At 39.1% G+C, this 8,982-nt stretch overlaps 1 pseudogene; it reads right to left on the bottom strand.

The window, feature by feature from the left end:
• Positions 1–8,603, bottom strand: part of LOC114636026 — a 10,738-nt pseudogene extending 2,135 nt beyond the window's left edge.
• Positions 8,604–8,982: the final 379 nt, after the last annotated feature.

The raw sequence follows: 8,982 nt of genomic DNA, 5'->3' as shown, positions 1-8,982 counted from the left end.
TCTCTTTCTTTCTTTCTTTCTTTCTTTCTTTCTTTCTTTCTTTCTACCTGTATGCCTTATATCTAGTCTAGGTCAAGAACTGAATTTAAAATGGAGAGTCTAAGTCTAACCATCTGCATTGCATGGTCATTTATAGGTTTCAATTATACTTAGTCTGAAGTAAAAAAAAAAAAAGGCAGGGGGGATCACCTTATATCAATAAAGTCAGATTTGGTTTCTTTTAAAAATATTAATCTCAAGGGAAACAGATGCAATCCCACTGATCAGACAATCTCTAGTCCAAAAATCACACATAGTATTGGACTGTTGGAAGGAAGACAGCATGTCTTATAGATGTCTTGTGCTGTGTTATTATGTGTAACAAGCTGCATTTGACAATTATACACAATCGTATTTGTACATATATGATTCCTTATTAAATGACCCACCAGATAGGAAGATAAACAAGGGCTTTTTGACGTCACTCTATCCCTACAGGTTTGAGGAAATATACCCAGTCACAATTCATTGGGAGTTTCTTGATGATTTCCTACTGCTGAGATTTTAAGTAACCAAACCTTTGGTAAGATTAAGATCAGAATGTATGTGGGTGGAGAAGTTAGACAAGTTAAAGTCAAAATTCATCTGACACTCAACAAGTGATTAACTAAATCCCAATCTTTAACTAAAATGCATCAATATCCATTTTGATGGAATTCTGGTCCATATGAGCATGGGTTGGACAGACCTTGCCCTTCTCCCTTATCCCTATACCTTTCTAAAAGCCAATAGATTGCATTCCAAAACCTAGCTACTAAGAACTCTTTTGTATTTGGCCACTTCCTCCTCCTGAGGCTGATTACCAAGGTCCAGCAATCAAAATATTGAAGTCCAGAAATTAAAACTCCTTTTTTGGCTCGCACAATTAATATTCTCAATTAAAATTGAACACTTCATCAGAACACAGGATTTCCAATTTTACCTGTATTAATTGCCATTTTCCTATATGTTACATCTGTTTCCTCTCTATCCAGAGGCAGTTCCTTACTTATCTGGGAAAAAGACTCCTCCCTGCTTTCCTTTACTTTTCTCTATCACCCTCTATCTGCTGTCTTTGTCTTTTATTCACTGACCTCTATCCTTCTGGGAAAATAAATTTTCTTTGGACTGATAGGTAGATTTTGATGGGGTCCTGAGCTGATGCTTTTCCTAATACCCTTCCATAAAAACTGGATTGAAAACCTCAGCCTATGAGAAACACCTAAAGAAATGTTCAAAGTTCTTAGTCATCAGGGATATACTAGTCAAAGTGAACCTGAAATTCCATCTTACACCAATCAGAATACCTAAGATCAAAAACTCAGGTGACAACACATGCTGGCAAAAATGTGGCCAAAGAGAAACACTCTTCATTGCTGATGAGATTGCAAACTGCTATGACAACTCTCAAAATCCATCTTGATGTTCCTCAGAAAATTGCAAGTAGATCTACCTGAAGACCCAGTTCTACCATTTCTGGGCTTATACACAAAGATTCCCCAATATTTGATGGGGACGTGTGTATCACTATGTTCCTAGTGGCATTATTTGTGATAGCCGGCAACTGGAAACAACCCAGATCTCCCACAATGGTAGAATGGATAGAGAAAATGTGGTTCATTTAAACAGCTATTAAGAATGAGGACATCATGAGTTTTGTAAGAAAATGGATAGAACTAGAAAATAACATTCTGAGTGAGGTAATCAGACCCCAAAGGACATGTACTCACTAATAAGTGGATATTAGTCAAAAACATACAGAATATCCAGGATACACATTACGAAACTCAAGAAGGTTAACAAGACAAATGATCCAAGTGAGGATGCCTGAGCCCCACTGGAAGTGAGAAGAAAGCAATCACAGGAGTAAAGAGTGGGAGAGATCTGGGTTGGAGAGGAGACGGGGAAAGAAAAAGGGTAACATGATGAGGTATAGGGAGGGAAGGAGTGAAGCCCTGAGAGCCAGAAGAAAGAATAGAAATAGAAAACCTCAGAAGTTAGGAGTGGGGGGGGCTCTAGAATGTACTAGAGACCTGGGAGGTAAGAGATGCTCAGCTCTCAATGGGAGGAACCTTAAATGAAATGCCCAACAGTGGGAAGAGGGAAATTGTAGAGTTCACCTCCAGTAGAAAAGCAGGGCATCAAGTGGAAGAATGGGGTTGCCATCCTACAGTCAAAAACTCTGACACAGAATTGTTCCTGTCTAAAAGAACTGGAGGGACAAAAATAGAGAAGAAACTAAGGAAAAGGAGGACCAGTGACAGACCCAAATTGGGATTCAGATCAACATGAGGCTCTATGGCCTTATACTATTATTGATGCTTTGGTGTGCTTACAGACGGGAGCTTAGCACTGTTGCCTGCAGAGAGGCCCAAAAAGCAGATGAAAAAGTCAGATATAGATACCAACAGAGAGAATTTGGGGACCCTTTTGGTTGAATTAGGAAACAGCGGGAAGAATCTGAGGATGAGGGCTACCCCATAAAAAGACCAGTACTTTCAACAAACCTGGATCCCCAAGATATCTTGAGTCACCAACTGAGACACCAACCAGACAGAATACACTAGATGATATGAGGTCCCTGACACATATACAGCAGAAGACTTTCTGATCTGGCCTCAGTGAGAAAAGATGCATATAACCCTAGAAAGACTTGAGGCCTCAGGGAGTGTTGAGGTCTGGTAGAGTGGGGATGGGTGGAGACATCCTCTACGAGACTGGGGAAGAAGAATGGGATGAGGAACTGTTGAAGGGTGAACCAGTAAGGGGATAGCAACTAGACTGTAAAAACAGATTTAATAATAATAATAAGAGAAAAAATTCTCAACATAGGAAGATGAAAATGAAGGTAGAATCTCATGGCTAAGTATGTGCACGGAAATCTTCCTCCTCACTGCACTTGTTACTACTTTGAGGATAACACACTTATTGTTTTTGCCATTTGTGTGCATGAAAAACCAATCAGAGACAATAATATGTATTTCTGCTTTGTTCCTGGGACTTCCATGAAAATCACACCTAAGGAGCAGAAGTTTTTATACTCTGAGATCCTGCTTTTTCATGGTGATCATTTCACCAAGTATCACAGCAGCTTTCACAGTATAATTACTTCCTCCAGAAGGGCTAATTATATAGAGCAAATGACCACGAAATTGGAGAAGCACAGAGATGTTGATTTTCTGTATAACTAACATGGATTTCTGAGTAAAGGGAAGAAATTTCTGGTCTCAGAAATTGTTCAAATGCAAACACATGCAATACAGGAAAGATTTGCCCTGACATTAGAGTTGAAGAGGACTCTCTCTTGTTTGGACTTTAGGGACCTTGGATCTACTCACTGAAAATTGTCTCTAGTACAATACTTGGTTTTAGGAGGTTGTGTGAAGCAGGATGGACCTTGCTGTTCTGAAGCATGAAGAGTTGTCATGTCTCAGCTTGGTGTCCTCACAGATATATCAAGGGAGTAATTCCAAATATCTCCTTTTGCCTCAAATCATGTATATGATATTTAAGATACCAAGACCAATAGCAAAACAACTAAAGGAACATGGACCTGGAATTTCTCTTAGTTTCTCAGGAAATTACAAAAGCAGCTAGGTGAAGAGCTGACAACATATACTAAGTTCATTTCAATGAACCAAAAGTCTAAATAGGGAAAGTGGAATGTCCAAGATCACATGACCCATTAGTGGCACACTTGCATGATGAAACATTTCCTAACTGTCAGCATTTTCTCTGAGTATGTTGTATGACTTCATTCCTTCATTAGAGGAAGTCTATATTCTGTGCTAGCAGTGAGAGAGTATCCTATGTTGAAGATCTTGTCCTTGATAAATATCAAAGAGGAGCAGTGCTGGGAAGCATATCCAGGCATTTAGATTTGGTCCTTTTTTCTGAGGACCATTGCATTTCTGATTCTTCTAATGACCCTGCTACAACAAGTGAAAAATATGTTCTTGTTTTCTCTTTTTTCATGGCTGTCTTCATGACAAAACCGTTGGCCATGGCTGTCATCATCATCAAAAAGGAAATTAAGCATTGTACGAAGAGTAAGATTTCTCATCCCATGCCCTCCTGATGCCTGGCAAACAGGGAGAAACACTAACTATTTCTCTGGGTGGTCATAGCACCCCAAAATGGTCACAGGTAACTTCATTCTGAAGAAGGAAAACTAAGGATCAGGTTCAATGAGTTGTCCTAGGTTTAATAGCCATGATATACCACCTGTGTTTCGATATTCTGTTGTGTTGAGAGATATACAGAGGACAAGCCTTTCTCTCTGAAGAATCTGTGATCATCACTATGCTACAGATTAAAATACTGAGTCTGAAACAAAAACTGTCTATTACACCCACTGTATCTCAGAGATCATTGCCTGTAACTTCACATTCATTTCCAAAAAGAAAGCTGCTGTCTTCCACTGAACCCACCCCACTGACATTGCTCTATTTCTACCCTAAGAATACAACTTGAGGAATTCTCTGATAGACCTCTTATCTAGTTAGCTCTGGGAAGAAAGAGGCCTTTGCTCCAGGGGACCTAGATTCCTGTATAATCTGATTTATTTCTTCTTCAATTTTTTTTTTTTTGAAATGTGCATGCATTTATTTTTAAGAATTCCCAATAAGGGGGAAAATTCAACATCTTTAAAAATGTGTTTATTTTTTAAAAATTCAGTTGTATACAAAAGTGTTTCGTAGTTTTTAATTCTCAAGACAGACGCCCAACCCTCCACCCTCAGCCCACCCTGCTTCAGTGGTATTTCTGATAACCAGCCCATGTTCCCCTTACAGGAAGTTAATGGCTCAGAATAGACCCTCCTACAGAATTTACCATCACTAACAAACTGTTTAGAGATCTAAAGAAGCTAACAAGCAAGGTTCTTTCAAAGTGAGGTTAATGAAAATCCCTATAATGGCAGTAACTTCCAGCAGACACCACGACAAAGCACCATCAAATGCTGAAAGCTAAAAAATAGATATTATTTTCAATATTTCATTTTCTATTGGAAAAGTCTTTCAATTACATTAAGTCTCTTTTCCCACAAAGACATTGTCTAGCTTTTATTATGATGCCTGTAATAAGTTGACAGTGAGCAGACACGATCGGAAAAAAGCACAGTGCAATGACTTGATCCACTTGCCTCAGAACCAAACAGACCTGTGCCACATCTGATCACAGATAGCAGCCTGGTGGGAATAACCAAGCCAGAGGCAACACAATCATGACACCATCCGGTGTGACCGCAGGCTTCGGGGTTTCTAGCAGTCTAAGAAAGGAGTAGCAAGATAGGTTAAGGGAGACAGTAACACCCTGAAAACCTCTGCTGTAGGCTTGTCCTCTGTCCTGCATCGATGCAAACAGATGTGTGAAATAACAGACAGTTTACCTCCACTGTTGGCTAGGACTTTTTAATGGAGGGTGGTTTGGCAACACTAACAGAGGTATTGAAAAGCATAAACACTTTCTTGGCGTTTCCTCCCTGCCTGTATATATCAGGGTATATTGTCTGGTTAGAGGTAGGTGACAAGAGCCAAGCATTACCTACTCTGCTTTGGATGCAGCTATGTTTATGTATTTTTGTTGTTGTTTTGTTTGCTCTGTTTTCTTGTTTTTGTTTTGTTTTTTGTTTTTTTTTGCATATTGGCTTCAGACTGGTTCCACTAAACATTTATGTGTCCCTCGTACCTAGGAAACAGGAGATGTATATATAACATGTAGTTTCATAGATTTTACATGATGATGCCATCATCTCTTGCGATCCTAGCACTTACGTGTCAGAACCATGAGCTCAAGACTGTCTGGGTTTCATAAGCAAGACTGCTCGGGGTTTTTCATGTTCATTTAATGTGATAAAAGCCTTTCTCTGGGTTTCCTCACTATTTTCTTGTTTGTTTGTTTGTTTTTAAAATATATATTTTTTTTAAACTTCCCAACTTGTAGGTATAGCTCATCAGGAAGTAGCAGTTCAGGTTTTATCCTGGTTTTACATACAATATTGTTGCAAGACAATACTAAAAATTTACCCTGATGGAAATTGTTATTTTAATTCTGCATTTGACAGTTTATCATCTTAACAAGTCCTAGAAAGGTTCTGTTGTGGTCTAGTAGCGGTGGCGCTGTTACTCCCAGGCTCTTGAAAGAGAAAGGCAGGCAGATTCTCCGAGCTACCTTGTGGGAGGTGTGTCCTGTGTTAACCCCCTGCTCCCGTAATTTTATTGAAATCCCATTTAGAGCAGGAAGATTCCTTAGTTAGTACTTCTTCTTCAATTTTCAATACTGAAAACAATTGGCAGCTGTGTTTTGTGATTGATGCTTAGAGAATAAGTTATGTAAGAAGAAAAGCATGTGTGCTGTTTTACTCTATGAAGCAGAGGTTGTATTCAACACATGCCCCTTCTTTACCTGTTCCCATGTGGTCCTTCTATGAACCTCAAAGTCTTCTCTAAAGGGGAGAAGTTAACTCACTTTTATAGAACATGATTATTGAGAAAATGACATAACAGAGGTGTAGTATATAGCTGTTGCAATTTACTCCCCCTTTGTCCACCAGCATCATTAAGAGCATCCTTATAATAAATGACATGGCACATGAAGCTAGGATTGCTGGAAACTCTGGACTGTATTTTACCTCAGTCACTTGCTGGTTGGGATTTCCTATATTTTTTTATTTCCTAGAACTTTATTGTCCATGTAAATGATATGTATGAATTCACGGTGAAACTATTCTCCTTGTCTCTCTTCACTGAACAGCTGTGAGAAGATTGCTACACCACATGCAAGTGGGGAAATGGTAACATGTTTATAAAGTAGTTCACTCTCAAATGCAACAGCCCTCTTTTTGAGAGGGCATGTTTCTTTATGGCCAGCATAGTGAGTAGTAGAGCAAGTCCACTCTGGACTTATGTGGCTGCTAACTATGAATGACTAACTACTGTATTCATAGACAAAAATAAAAACAAATGAAATAGTCATGTCCTACAATGTGAAATATGATATTTCTATATCTTGCCCTATTGTTTCCAATAGGGAACACATTCACATACAATATGGGGTGAAAGTATTGTTGACATTTGGGTAGCTTTCTGATAATTACTGCATATAACAATCTGAGTTTGGGGAAAATCTTGAAACTTTGTAGGTGGTGATGAATAAAAAATGGGGCTGGATTCATGAATCCTTCTTCAACATCTCTTGTGAATCAGGCACCTAAGTGGAGATAGTGCCTCTTGAGAGGATAGCAAGGTGGTATAGTCAGGGATGAGGTAGATTCCATGACAGATCTCAACACTAACTGGTAGTGTGGTATGGACAGGGCACTGGCATACAGGTCTCACTTCTCTAACCAGATTAGGCTTGATAATTTGACTAACTGTCCTTCATGCTTTAAAATTCTTCATATCAAGACTTATATAGAAGATGTCATGCTCCTGTCAGGAAATTCAAAATGAGCATCTGGCTGCCTCAGCTGGTGATTGAATGTGACCCACATGGAGCATTTCTCACAGGTAGAGAGTAAACATTGTCTCAATCCTTCAGTGCCTGTGAGAATAGATCTCTGATACAAAATGCTCTCTGATAGTCCCAAGTCTAAGGCCTAGCTTGCTGACAAAATCCAAAAAAAAGATGAGAGATTCCACAGAGAATGTGGGTATCTCTGGAATTTTCAATGTGCTGGGAATGATGAGGAAATGAGAAAATGGACTCTAACCCTGTTCTATAATTTCCTGCTTGATGTACTTTCTTTCTTGGGAGGAAGGAGACATACATCTTGTGTAAAATGTTCCTCTCTGGCAGATTCCTTCCATCTTTGTTGATATCTAGAGTTGGACATGGCATGTCTATGCCCCAGGTTGTTTGGACAGAAAGAGAAGACTTAATCAGGTATAAAATTACACTATGGAATCAGTAGGCCTGGTCTTATTCTGTCCATGGATAAAGTAGTCATTTCTGTCATGGTCTTTCTGCAGCTACTAATCTGATATAGACTGAGAAATATAAGTTCGGTGTAGTAGACAAACAAATGTATTTACAACCATTTCCCAGAAGAGGAAACCTCTTACACATATTATGTCCTCTCTCCTTCTCAACTTCCTTAGTCCAGAAATGGGGTGAAGTGAACCAATGTGTGTTATGGTCCCTTCTACATATGTTTCCTATTTGTTGTTCACAGAGTATTGGACACTACTTGGACTTGTAAAAGAAACCAAGGATGAAAAGTAAAATGTAGTACCTACCAAATACTAACAACTCAGTGCCACTTATAGACTGAATCTCAATGTAAGGATCTGATGGTCCTTTCTGGAACTTCACACAATAGTAGGTACCCACATCAGCAAGAGTAATATTACTAATGCGTATAGAAAAGTCCAGATTGCTTCTCTTTGTAGTATCTGAAACATCTGTTACTCTGGGAAAGTGTTCTCCAGTGAAAGAATATATCAAGTGTCGACTCTGTCCTACACCCCTGAACCATCTGATGGGCCCACAGGGAGCAGAGATGTCACTGTGCAATTCAGAGTGGCTGACTCTCCAGCACCAACAAAAACTGATTTCTTAGGCTGGATCACCTTTAGCTCTTTCATTGCTGGTCCTGCAGAAAACGTCAGTTAGTGTGCATCCTGATGGAAAGCCACAGGCTCCTCAAGTTTGTGATAAAAAACTGTTACTCACTGGAGCTCAGCATGTACATGAGCACTGTCCTTCTAACTTGGGCATTTTAATACAAGAATATAGTACAGAAAAGGAAATGGAGAATGGATAAAGAAAATGTGATACATCTAAACAACTGAATACTGCAGAGCTATGAAAAGCAAAAACATCAAGAATTTTACAGGTCTTCCATTCAGAAAATTGTCTCCAATTCAGTCAAAAGTATTTCCCGAATTCATTGATTTAACACACATCCCATGAGAAAGCATCATTCCCTAACACTATTAGTGATACTCTTTTGTGCTTGTACAC

Source organism: Grammomys surdaster, unplaced genomic scaffold, assembly GCF_004785775.1.
Source record: "Grammomys surdaster isolate TR1022 unplaced genomic scaffold, NIH_TR_1.0 121255, whole genome shotgun sequence".
In the NCBI taxonomy this organism is placed as follows: Eukaryota; Metazoa; Chordata; class Mammalia; order Rodentia; family Muridae; genus Grammomys; species Grammomys surdaster.
Note: the sequence above shows the minus strand (reverse complement) of the source record. Positions and strands in the feature narration are given on the sequence as shown.